The sequence below is a fragment of the Saccoglossus kowalevskii genome, chromosome 1 (genome assembly GCF_978046115.1).
Source record: "Saccoglossus kowalevskii chromosome 1, keSacKowa6.1, whole genome shotgun sequence".
NCBI classification, from domain to species: Eukaryota; Metazoa; Hemichordata; class Enteropneusta; family Harrimaniidae; genus Saccoglossus; species Saccoglossus kowalevskii.
Genome location: NC_140641.1, coordinates 5,893,951 through 5,908,844, shown reverse-complemented (window position 1 = coordinate 5,908,844; position 14,894 = coordinate 5,893,951). Strand labels below are relative to the sequence as shown.

The following is a 14,894-nucleotide window of genomic DNA, read 5'->3' as shown; positions in this document are numbered from 1 at the left end:
CACGCATCTATTGACTCAGACACACATCTAGTGGCTTAGACACACATCTAGTGGCTCAGACACACATCTAGTGACTCTGACACACATCTAGTGGCTCAGACACACATCTATTGACTGAGACACACATCTGGTAGCTCAGACACCCATCTAGTGGCTCAGACACACATCTAGTGGCTCAGACACACATCTAGTAGCTCAGGCTCACATCTAGTGGCTCAGACACACATCTAGTAGCTCAAACACACATCTAGTGGCTCAGACACACATCTAGTAGCTCAGACACACATCTGGTAGCTCAGGCACCCATCTAGTGGCTCAGACACACATCTAATGACTCAGACATACATCTAATGGCTCAGACACACATCTATTGGCACAGACACACATCTAGTGGCTCAGACACACATCTAGTGGCTCAGACACACATCTAGTAGCTTAGACACTCATCTATTGACTCAGGCACACATCTATTGACTCAGACACAACTCTATTGGCGCAGACACACATCTAGTGGCTCAGACACACATCTTGTGGCTCAGACACACATCTTGTGGCTCAGACACACATCTTGTGGCTCAGACACACATTTAGTGGCTCAAACACACATCTAGTGGCTCAGACATATATCTAGTGGCTCAGACATACATCTAGTGGCTCAGACACGCATCTAGTGGCTCAGACACACATCTAATGGCTCAGACACACATCTAGTAGCTCAGACACACACCTAGTGGCACAGACACACATTTTGAGGCTCAGACACACATCTAGTGGTTCAGACACACATCTAGTGGATCAGACACACATCTAGTGACCCCGATACCCTCTATTGGTTCATACTCTTTGATATTGGCTTTGACAGGTGCCCTTCTGCTACTCAAAGATTTTGATGTTACGCATCTAGTGGCTCGGACACACATCTAGTGGCTCAGACACACATCTAGTGACTCTGACACACATCTAGTGGCTCAGACACACATCTAGTGGCTCAGACACACATCTAGTTGCTCAGACACACATCTAGTGACTCTGACACACATCTAGTGGCTCAGACACACATCTAGTGGCTCAGACACACATCTAGTGGCTCGGACACACATCTAGTGGCTCAGACAGACATCTAGTGGCTCAGACACACATCTATTGACTCTGACACACATCTAGTGGCTCAGACACACATCTAGTGGCTCAGACACACATCTAGTTGCTCAGACACACATCTAGTGACTCTGACACACATCTAGTGGCTCAGACACACATCTAGTGGCTCAGACACACATCTAGTGGCTCGGACACACATCTAGTGGCTCAGACAGACATCTAGTGGCTCAGACACACATCTATTGACTCAGACACACATCTAGTGGATCAGACACACATCTAGAGGCTTAGACACACATTTATTGGCTCAGACACACATCTAGTGGCTCAGACACGCATCTATTGACTCAGACACACATCTAGTGGCTTAGACACACATCTAGTGGCTCAGACACACATCTAGTGACTCTGACACACATCTAGTGGCTCAGACACACATCTATTGACTGAGACACACATCTGGTAGCTCAGACACCCATCTAGTGGCTCAGACACACATCTAGTGGCTCAGACACACATCTAGTAGCTCAGACTCACATCTAGTGGCTCAGACACACATCTAGTAGCTCAAACACACATCTAGTGGCTCAGACACACATCTAGTAGCTCAGACACACATCTGGTAGCTCAGGCACCCATCTAGTGGCTCAGACACACATCTAATGACTCAGACACACATCTAATGGCTCAGACACACATCTAGTAGCTCAGACACACATCTAGTAGCTCAGACACCCATCTAGTGGCTCAGACACACATCTAGTGGCTCAGACACACATCTAGTAGCTCAGACACACATCTAGTGGCTCAGACACACATCTAGTAGCTCAGACACACATCTATTGACTCAGACACACATCTAGTGGATCAGACACACATCTAGAGGCTTAGACACACATCTAGAGGCTCAGACACACATCTAGTGGCTCAGATACACATCTAGTGGCTCAGACACACATCTAGTGGCTCAGACACACATCTAGTGGCTTAGACAAACATCTAGTGGCTCAGGCACAAATTTAGTCGCTTAGGCACACATCTAATGCCTTAGACACACATCTAGTGGCTCAGACACCCATCTATTGACTTAGACACACATCTAGTGGCTTAGACACACATCTAGTGGCTCAGACACACACCTAGTAGCCGAGACACATATCTATTGGCTCAGACACACATCTATTGGCTCAGACACACATCTATTGGCTGAGACACACATCCAGTGGCACAGACACACATCTAGTGGCTCAGACACATATCTACTAGCTTAGACACACATCTATTGGCTCAGACATACATCTATTGGCTGAGACACACATCCAGTGGCTCAGACACACATCTAGTGGCTCAGACACACATCTAGTGGCTCAGACACACATCTACTAGCTTAGACACACATCTATTGAATCAGACACACATCTATTGGCGCAGACACACATCTATTGGCGCAGACACACATCTAGTGGCTCAGACACACATCTAGTGGCTCAGACACACATCTAGTAGCTTAGACACTCATCTATTGACTCAGACACACATCTATTGACTCAGACACAACTCTATTGGCGCAGACACACATCTAGTGGCTCAGACACACATCTTGTGGCTCAGACACACATTTTGTGGCTCAGACACACATCTTGTGGCTCAGACACACATTTAGTGGCTCAAACACACATCTAGTGGCTCAGACATATATCTAGTGGCTCAGACATACATCTAGTGGCTCAGACACGCATCTAGTGGCTCAGACACACATCTAATGGCTCAGACACACATCTAGTAGCTCAGACACACACCTAGTGGCACAGACACACATTTTGTGGCTCAGACACACATCTAGTGGTTCAGACACACATCTAGTGGATCAGACACACATCTAGTGACCCCGATACCCTCTATTGGTTCATACACTTTGATATTGGCTTTGACAGGTGCCCTTCTGCTACTCAAAGATTTTGATGTTACGCATCTAGTGGCTCAGACACACATCTAGTGGCTCAGACACACATCTAGAGGCTTAGACACACATTTATTGGCTCAGACACACATCTAGTGGCTCAGACACACATCTAGTGGCTCAGATACACATCTAGTGGCTCAGACACACATCTAGTGGCTCAGACACACATCTAGTGGGTCAGACACACATCTAGTGACTCTGACACACATCTAGTGGCTCAGACACACATCTAGTGGCTCAGACACACATCTAGTGGCTCGGACACACATCTAGTGGCTCAGACAGACATCTAGTGGCTCAGACACACATCTATTGACTCAGACACACATCTAGTGGATCAGACACACATCTAGAGGCTTAGACAAACATTTATTGGCTCAGACACACATCTAGTGGCTCAGACACGCATCTATTGACTCAGACACACATCTAGTGGCTTAGACATACATCTAGTGGCTCAGACACACATCTAGTGACTCTGACACACATCTAGTGGCTCAGACACACATCTATTGACTGAGACACACATCTAGTAGCTCAGACACCCATCTAGTGGCTCAGACACACATCTAGTGGCTCAGACACACATCTAGTAGCTCAGACTCACATCTAGTGGCTCTATCAGACACACATCTAGTAGCTCAGACACACATCTAGTGGCTCAGACACACATCTAGTAGCTCAGACACACATCTGGTAGCTCAGGCACCCATCTAGTGGCTCAGACACACATCTAATGACTCAGACACACATCTAATGGCTCAGACACACATCTAGTAGCTCAGACACACATCTAGTAGCTCAGACACCCATCTAGTGGCTCAGACACACATCTAGTGGCTCAGACACACATCTAGTAGCTCAGACACACATCTAGTGGCTCAGACACACATCTAGTAGCTCAGACACACATCTATTGACTCAGACACACATCTAGTGGATCAGACACACATCTAGAGGCTTAGACACACATCTATTGGCTCAGACACACATCTAGTGGCTCAGATACACATCTAGTGGCTCAGACACACATCTAGTGGCTCAGACACACATCTAGTAGCTCAGACACACATCTAGTTGCGCAGACACACATCTATTAACTCAGTCACACATCTATTGACTCAAACACACATCTATTGGCGCAGACACACATCTAGTGGCTCAGACGCACATCTTGTGCCTCAGAGACACATCTTGTGGCTCAGACACACATCTTGTGGGTCAGACACACATCTTGTGGCTCAGACACACATTTAGTGGCTCAGACACACATCTAGTGGCTCAGACACACATCTAGTGGCTCAGACACACATCTCCTGGCTCAGACATACATCTAGTGGCTCAGACATACATCTAGTGGCTCAGACACGCATCTATTGACTCAGACACACATCTAGTGGCTTAGACACACATCTAGTGGCTCAGACACACACCTAGTAGCCGAGACACATATCTATTGGCTCAGACACACATCTATTGGCTCAGACACACATCTATTTGCTGAGACACACATCCAGTGGCACAGACACACATCTAGTGGCTCAGACACACATCTACTAGCTTAGACACACATCTATTGACTCAGACACACATCTATTGACTCAGACACACATCTATTGGCGCAGACACACATCTATTGACTCAGACACAACTCTATTGGCGCAGACACACATCTAGTGGCTCAGACACACATCTTGTGGCTCAGACACACATCTTGTGGCTCAGACACACATTTAGTGGCTCAAACACACATCTAGTGGCTCAGACATACATCTAGTGGCTCAGACATACATCTAGTGGCTCAGACACGCATCTAGTGGCTCAGACACACATCTAATGGCTCAGACACACATCTAGTAGCTCAGACACACACCTAGTGGCACAGACACACATTTTGTGGCTCAGACACACATCTAGTGGTTCAGACACACATCTAGTGGATCAGACACACATCTAGTGACCCCGATACCCTCTATTGGTTCATACACTTTGATATTGGCTTTGACAGGTGCCCTTCTGCTACTCAAAGGTTTTGATGTTACACATCTAGTGGCTCAGACACACATCTAGTGGCTCGGACACACATCTAGTGGCTCAGACAGACATCTAGTGGCTCAGACACACATCTATTGACTCAGACACACATCTAGTGGATCAGACAAACATCTAGAGGCTTAGACACACATTTATTGGCTCAGACACACATCTAGTGGCTCAGACACACATCTAGTGGCTAAGACACACATCTAGTGGCTCAGACACACATCTAGTGGCTCAGACACACATCTCGTGGCTCAGACATACATCTAGTGGCTCAGACATACATCTAGTGGCTCAGACACGCATCTATTGATTCAGACACACATCTTGTGGCTTAGACACACATCTAGTGGCTCAGACACACACCTAGTAGCCGAGACACATATCTATTGGCTCAGACACACATCTATTGGCTCAGACACACATCTATTGGCTGAGACACACATCCAGTGGCTCAGACACACATCTAGTGGCTCAGACACACATCTACTAGCTTAGACACACATCTATTGACTCAGACACACATATATTGACTCAGACACACATCTATTGGCACAGACACACATCTATTGGGTGAGACACACATCCAGTGGCACAGACACACATCTAGTGGCTCAGACACACATCTACTAGCTTAGACACACATCTATTGAATCAGACACACATCTATTGACTCAGACACACATCTATTGGCGCAGACACACATCTATTGGCGCAGACACACATCTAGTGGCTCAGACACACATCTACTAGCTTAGACACACATCTATTGACTCAGACACACATCTATTGACTCAGACACACATCTATTGGCGCAGACATACATCTAGTGGCTCAGACACACATCTAGTGGCTCAGACACACATCTAGTGGCTCAGACACACATCTAGTAGCTTAGACACACATCTATTGACTCAGACACACATCTATTGACTCAGACACAACTCTATTGGTGCAGACACACATCTAGTGGCTCAGACACACATCTTGTGGCTCAGACACACATCTTGTGGCTCAGACACACATCTTGTGGCTCAGACACACATTTAGTGGCTCAAACACACATCTAGTGGCTCAGACATACATCTAGTGGCTCAGACATACATCTAGTGGCTCAGACACGCATCTAGTGGCTCAGACACACATCTAATGGCTCAGACACACATCTAGTAGCTCAGACACACACCTAGTGGCACAGACACACATTTTGTGGTTCAGACACACATCTAGTGGTTCAGACACACATCTAGTGGATCAGACACACATCTAGTGACCCCGATACCCTCTATTGGTTCATACACTTTGATATTGGCTTTGACAGGTGCCCTTCTGCTACTCAAAGGTTTTGATGTTACACATCTAGTGGCTCAGACACACATCTAGTGGCTCAGACACACATCTAGAGGCTTGGACACACATTTATTGGCTCAGACACTCATCTAGTGGCTCAGACACACAACTAGTGGCTCAGATACACATCTAGTGGCTCAGACACACATCTAGTGGCTCAGACACACATCTAGTGGCTCAGACACACATCTAGTGACTCTGACACACATCTAGTGACTCTGACACACATCTAGTGGCTCAGACACACATCTATTGACTCAGACACACATCTATTGACTCAGACACACATCTATTGGCGCAGACACACATCTATTGGCGCAGACACACATCTAGTGGCTCAGACACACATCTATGGCTCAGACACACATCTAGTAGCTTAGACACACATCTATTGACTCAGACACACATCTATTGACTCAGACACAACTCTATTGGCGCAGACACACATCTAGTGGCTCAGACACACATCTTGTGGCTCAGACACACATCTTGTGGCTCAGACACACATCTTGTGGCTCAGACACACATTTAGTGGCTCAAACACACATCTAGTGGCTCAGACATACATCTAGTGGCTCAGACATACATCTAGTGGCTCAGACACGCATCTAGTGGCTCAGACACACATCTAATGGCTCAAACACACATCTAGTAGCTCAGACACACACCTAGTGGCACAGACACACATTTTGTGGCTCAGACACACATCTAGTGGTTCAGACACACATCTAGTGACCCAGATACCCTGTATTGGTTCATACACTTTGATATTGGCTTTGACAGGTGCCCTTCTGCTACTCAAAGGTTTTGATGTTACACATCTAGTGGCTCAGACACACATCTAATGACTCAGATACACATCTAGTGGCTTAGACACACATCTAGTAGCTCAGACACGCATCTAGTGGCTCAGACACACATCTAATGGCTCAGACACACATCTAGTAGCTCAGACACACACCTAGTGGCACAGACACACATTTTGTGGTACAGACACACATCTAGTGGTTCAGACACACATCTAGTGGATCAGACACACATCTAGTGACCCCGATACCCTCTATTGGTTCATACACTTTGATATTGGCTTTGACAGGTGCCCTTCTGCTACTCAAAGGTTTTGATGTTACACATCTAGTGGCTCAGACACACATCTAGTGGCTCAGACACACATCTAGAGGCTTAGACACACATTTATTGGCTCAGACACACATCTAGTGGCTCAGACACACACCTAGTAGCCGAGACACATATCTATTGGCTCAGACACACATCTATTGGCTCAGACACACATCTATTGGCTGAGACACACATCCAGTGGCTCAGACACACATCTAGTGGCTCAGACACACATCTACTAGCTTAGACACACATCTATTGACTCAGACACACATCTATTGACTCAGACACACATCTATTGGCACAGACACACATCTATTGGCTGAGACACACATCCAGTGGCACAGACACACATCTAGTGGCTCAGACACACATCTACTAGCTTAGACACACATCTATTGAATCAGACACACATCTATTGACTCAGACACACATCTATTGGCGCAGACACACATCTATTGGCGCAGACACACATCTAGTGGCTCAGACACACATCTACTAGCTTAGACACACATCTATTGACTCAGACACACATCTATTGACTCAGACACACATCTATTGGCGCAGACACACATCTAGTGGCTCAGACACACATCTAGTGGCTCAGACACACATCTAGTGGCTCAGACACACATCTAGTAGCTTAGACACACATCTATTGACTCAGACTCACATCTATTGACTCAGACACAACTCTATTGGTGCAGACACACATCTAGTGGCTCAGACACACATCTTGTGGCTCAGACACACATCTTGTGGCTCAGACACACATCATGTGGCTCAGACACACATTTAGTGGCTCAAACACACATCTAGTGGCTCAGACATACATCTAGTGGCTCAGACATACATCTAGTGGCTCAGACACGCATCTAGTGGCTCAGACACACATCTAATGGCTCAGACACACATCTAGTAGCTCAGACACACACCTAGTGGCACAGACACACATTTTGTGGTTCAGACACACATCTAGTGGTTCAGACACACATCTAGTGGATCAGACACACATCTAGTGACCCCGATACCCTCTATTGGTTCATACACTTTGATATTGGCTTTGACAGGTGCCCTTCTGCTACTCAAAGGTTTTGATGTTACACATCTAGTGGCTCAGGCACACATCTAGTGGCTCAGACACACATCTAGAGGCTTAGACACACATTTATTGGCTCAGACACACATCTAGTGGCTCAGACACACAACTAGTGGCTCAGATACACATCTAGTGGCTCAGACACACATCTAGTGGCTCAGACACACATCTAGTGGCTCAGACACACATCTAGTGACTCTGACACACATCTAGTGACTCTGACACACATCTTGTGGCTCAGACACACATCTATTGACTCAGACACACATCTATTGACTCAGACACACATCTATTGGCGCAGACACACATCTATTGGCGCAGACACACATCTAGTGGCTCAGACACACATCTATGGCTCAGACACACATCTAGTAGCTTAGACACACATCTATTGACTCAGACACACATCTATTGACTCAGACACAACTCTATTGGCGCAGACACACATCTAGTGGCTCAGACACACATCTTGTGGCTCAGATACACATCTTGTGGCTCAGACACACATCTTGTGGCTCAGACACACATTTAGTGGCTCAAACACACATCTAGTGGCTCAGACATACATCTAGTGGCTCAGACATACATCTAGTGGCTCAGACACGCATCTAGTGGCTCAGACACACATCTAATGGCTCAAACACACATCTAGTAGCTCAGACACACACCTAGTGGCACAGACACACATTTTGTGGCTCAGACACACATCTAGTGGTTCAGACACACATCTAGTGACCCAGATACCCTGTATTGGTTCATACACTTTGATATTGGCTTTGACAGGTGCCCTTCTGCTACTCAAAGGTTTTGATGTTACACATCTAGTGGCTCAGACACACATCTAATGACTCAGATACACATCTAGTGGCTTAGACACACATCTAGTAGCTCAGACACACATCTAGTAGCTCAGACACGCATCTAGTGGCTCAGACACACATCTGATGGCTCAGACACACATCTAGTAGCTCAGACACACACCTAGTGGCACAGACACACATTTTGTGGTTCAGACACACATCTAGTGGTTCAGACACACATCTAGTGGATCAGACACACATCTAGTGACCCCGATACCCTCTATTGGTTCATACACTTTGATATTGGCTTTGACAGGTGCCCTTCTGCTACTCAAAGGTTTTGATGTTACACATCTAGTGGCTCAGACACACATCTAGTGGCTCAGACACACATCTAGAGGCTTAGACACACATTTATTGGCTCAGACACACATCTAGTGGCTCAGACACACACCTAGTAGCCGAGACACATATCTATTGGCTCAGACACACATCTATTGGCTCAGACACACATCTATTGGCTGAGACACACATCCAGTGGCTCAGACACACATCTAGTGGCTCAGACACACATCTACTAGCTTAGACACACATCTATTGACTCAGACACACATCTAGTGGCTCAGACACACAACTAGTGGCTCAGATACACATCTAGTGGCTCAGACACACATCTAGTGGCTCAGACACACATCTAGTGGCTCAGACACACATCTAGTGACTCTGACACACATCTAGTGACTCTGACACACATCTTGTGGCTCAGACACACATCTAGTGACTCAGACACACATCTATTGACTCAGACACACATCTATTGGCGCAGACACACATCTATTGGCGCAGACACACATCTAGTGGCTCAGACACACATCTATGGCTCAGACACACATCTAGTAGCTTAGACACACATCTATTGACTCAGACACACATCTATTGACTCAGACACAACTCTATTGGCGCAGACACACATCTAGTGGCTCAGACACACATCTTGTGGCTCAGATACACATCTTGTGGCTCAGACACACATCTTGTGGCTCAGACACACATTTAGTGGCTCAAACACACATCTAGTGGCTCAGACATACATCTAGTGGCTCAGACATACATCTAGTGGCTCAGACACGCATCTAGTGGCTCAGACACACATCTAATGGCTCAAACACACATCTAGTAGCTCAGACACACACCTAGTGGCACAGACACACATTTTGTGGCTCAGACACACATCTAGTGGTTCAGACACACATCTAGTGACCCAGATACCCTGTATTGGTTCATACACTTTGATATTGGCTTTGACAGGTGCCCTTCTGCTACTCAAAGGTTTTGATGTTACACATCTAGTGGCTCAGACACACATCTAATGACTCAGATACACATCTAGTGGCTTAGACACACATCTAGTAGCTCAGACGCACATCTAGTAGCTCAGACACGCATCTAGTGGCTCAGACACACATCTAATGGCTCAGACACACATCTAGTAGCTCAGACACACACCTAGTGGCACAGACACACATTTTGTGGTTCAGACACACATCTAGTGGTTCAGACACACATCTAGTGGATCAGACACACATCTAGTGACCCCGATACCCTCTATTGGTTCATACACTTTGATATTGGCTTTGACAGGTGCCCTTCTGCTACTCAAAGGTTTTGATATTACACATCTAGTGGCTCAGACACACATCTAGTGGCTCAGACACACATCTAGAGGCTTAGACACACATTTATTGGCTCAGACACACATCTAGTGGCTCAGACACACACCTAGTAGCCGAGACACATATCTATTGGCTCAGACACACATCTATTGGCTCAGACACACATCTATTGGCTGAGACACACATCCAGTGGCTCAGACACACATCTAGTGGCTCAGACACACATCTACTAGCTTAGACACACATCTATTGACTCAGACACACATCTATTGACTCAGACACACATCTATTGGCGCAGACACACATCTATTGGCTGAGACACACATCCAGTGGCACAGACACACATCTAGTGGCTCAGACACACATCTACTAGCTTAGACACACATCTATTGAATCAGACACACATCTATTGACTCAGACACACATCTATTGGCGCAGACACACATCTATTGGCGCAGACACACATCTAGTGGCTCAGACACACATCTACTAGCTTAGACACACATCTATTGACTCAGACACACATCTATTGACTCAGACACACATCTATTGGCGCAGACACACATCTAGTGGCTCAGACACACATCTAGTGGCTCAGATACACATCTAGTGGCTCAGACACACATCTAGTAGCTTAGACACACATCTATTGACTCAGACACACATCTATTGACTCAGACACAACTCTATTGGTGCAGACACACATCTAGTGGCTCAGACACACATCTTGTGGCTCAGACACACATCTTGTGGCTCAGACACACATCTTGTGGCTCAGACACACATTTAGTGGCTCAAACACACATCTAGTGGCTCAGACATACATCTAGTGGCTCAGACATACATCTAGTGGCTCAGACACGCATCTAGTGGCTCAGACACACATCTAATGGCGCAGACACACATCTAGTAGCTCAGACACACACCTAGTGGCACAGACACACATTTTGTGGTTCAGACACACATCTAGTGGTTCAGACACACATCTAGTGGATCATACACACATCTAGTGACCCCGATACCCTCTATTGGTTCATACACTTTGATATTGGCTTTGACAGGTGCCCTTCTGCTACTCAAAGGTTTTGATGTTACACATCTAGTGGCTCAGACACACATCTAGTGGCTCAGACACACATCTAGAGGCTTAGACACACATTTATTGGCTCAGACACACATCTAGTGGCTCAGACACACAACTAGTGGCTCAGATACACATCTAGTGGCTCAGACACACATCTAGTGGCTCAGACACACATCTAGTGGCTCAGACACACATCTAGTGACTCTGACACACATCTAGTGACTCTGACACACATCTTGTGGCTCAGACACACATCTATTGACTCAGACACACATCTATTGACTCAGACACACATCTATTGGCGCAGACACACATCTATTGGCGCAGACACACATCTAGTGGCTCAGACACACATCTATGGCTCAGACACACATCTAGTAGCTTAGACACACATCTATTGACTCAGACACACATCTATTGACACAGACACAACTCTATTGGCGCAGACACACATCTAGTGGCTCAAACACACATCTAGTGGCTCAGACATACATCTAGTGGCTCAGACACACATCTTGTGGCTCAGACACACATTTAGTGGCTCAAACACACATCTAGTGGCTCAGACATACATCTAGTGGCTCAGACATACATCTAGTGGCTCAGACACGCATCTAGTGGCTCAGACACACATCTAATGGCTCAAACACACATCTAGTAGCTCAGACACACACCTAGTGGCACAGACACACATTTTGTGGCTCAGACACACATCTAGTGGTTCAGACACACATCTAGTGACCCAGATACCCTGTATTGGTTCATACACTTTGATATTGGCTTTGACAGGTGCCCATCTGCTACTCAAAGGTTTTGATGTTACACATCTAGTGGCTCAGACACACATCTAATGACTCAGATACACATCTAGTGGCTTAGACACACATCTAGTAGCTCAGACACACATCTAGTAGCTCAGACACGCATCTAGTGGCTCAGACACACATCTAGAGGCTTAGACACACATTTATTGGCTCAGACACACATCTAGTGGCTCAGACACACAACTAGTGGCTCAGATACACATCTAGTGGCTCAGACACACATCTAGTGGCTCAGACACACATCTAGTGGCTCAGACACACATCTAGTGACTCTGACACACATCTAGTGACTCTGACACACATCTTGTGGCTCAGACACACATCTATTGACTCAGACACACATCTATTGACTCAGACACACATCTATTGGCGCAGACACACATCTATTGGCGCAGACACACATCTAGTGGCTCAGACACACATCTATGGCTCAGACACACATCTAGTAGCTTAGACACACATCTATTGACTCAGACACACATCTATTGACACAGACACAACTCTATTGGCGCAGACACACATCTAGTGGCTCAAACACACATCTAGTGGCTCAGACATACATCTAGTGGCTCAGACACACATCTTGTGGCTCAGACACACATTTAGTGGCTCAAACACACATCTAGTGGCTCAGACATACATCTAGTGGCTCAGACATACATCTAGTGGCTCAGACACGCATCTAGTGGCTCAGACACACATCTAATGGCTCAAACACACATCTAGTAGCTCAGACACACACCTAGTGGCACAGACACACATTTTGTGGCTCAGACACACATCTAGTGGTTCAGACACACATCTAGTGACCCAGATACCCTGTATTGGTTCATACACTTTGATATTGGCTTTGACAGGTGCCCATCTGCTACTCAAAGGTTTTGATGTTACACATCTAGTGGCTCAGACACACATCTAATGACTCAGATACACATCTAGTGGCTTAGACACACATCTAGTAGCTCAGACACACATCTAGTAGCTCAGACACGCATCTAGTGGCTCAGACACACATCTAATGGCTCATACACACATCTAGTAGCTCAGACACACACCTAGTGGCACAGACACACATTTTGTGGTTCAGACACACATCTAGTGGTTCAGACACACATCTAGTGGATCAGACACACATCTAGTGACCCCGATACCCTCTATTGGTTCATACACTTTGATATTGGCTTTGACAGGTGCCCTTCTGCTACTCAAAGGTTTTGATGTTACACATCTAGTGGCTCAGACACACATCTAGTGGCTCAGACACACATCTAGAGGCTTAGACACACATTTATTGGCTCAGACACACATCTAGTGGCTCAGACACACAACTAGTGGCTCAGATACATATCTAGTGGCTCAGACACACATCTAGTGGCTCAGACACACATCTAGTGGCTCAGACACACATCTAGTGACGCTGACACACATCTATTGACTCAGACACACATCTATTGGCGCAGACACACATCTATTGGCGCAGACACACATCTAGTGGCTCAGACACACATCTATGGCTCAGACACACATCTAGTAGCTTAGACACACATCTATTGACTCAGACACACATCTATTGACTCAGACACAACTCTATTGGCGCAGACACACATCTAGTGGCTCAGACACACATCTTGTGGCTCAGACACACATCTTGTTGCTCAGACACACATCTTGTGGCTCAGACACACATTTAGTGGCTCAAACACACATCTAGTGGCTCAGACATACATCTAGTGGCTCAGACATACATCTAGTGGCTCAGACACGCATCTAGTGGCTCAGACACGCATCTAGTGGCTCAGACACACATCTAATGGCTCAAACACACATCTAGTAGCTCAGAC

The 14,894-nt window shown here is 46.2% G+C and overlaps 1 protein-coding gene across 1 annotated transcript in view; it reads left to right on the top strand.

Moving 5' to 3' along the window:
• LOC144355159 (O-acyltransferase like protein-like) overlaps positions 1-14,894 on the top strand; it is a 128,682-nt gene that overhangs the window by 85,422 nt on the left and 28,366 nt on the right. The gene's annotated exons all lie outside the window — the stretch shown is intronic.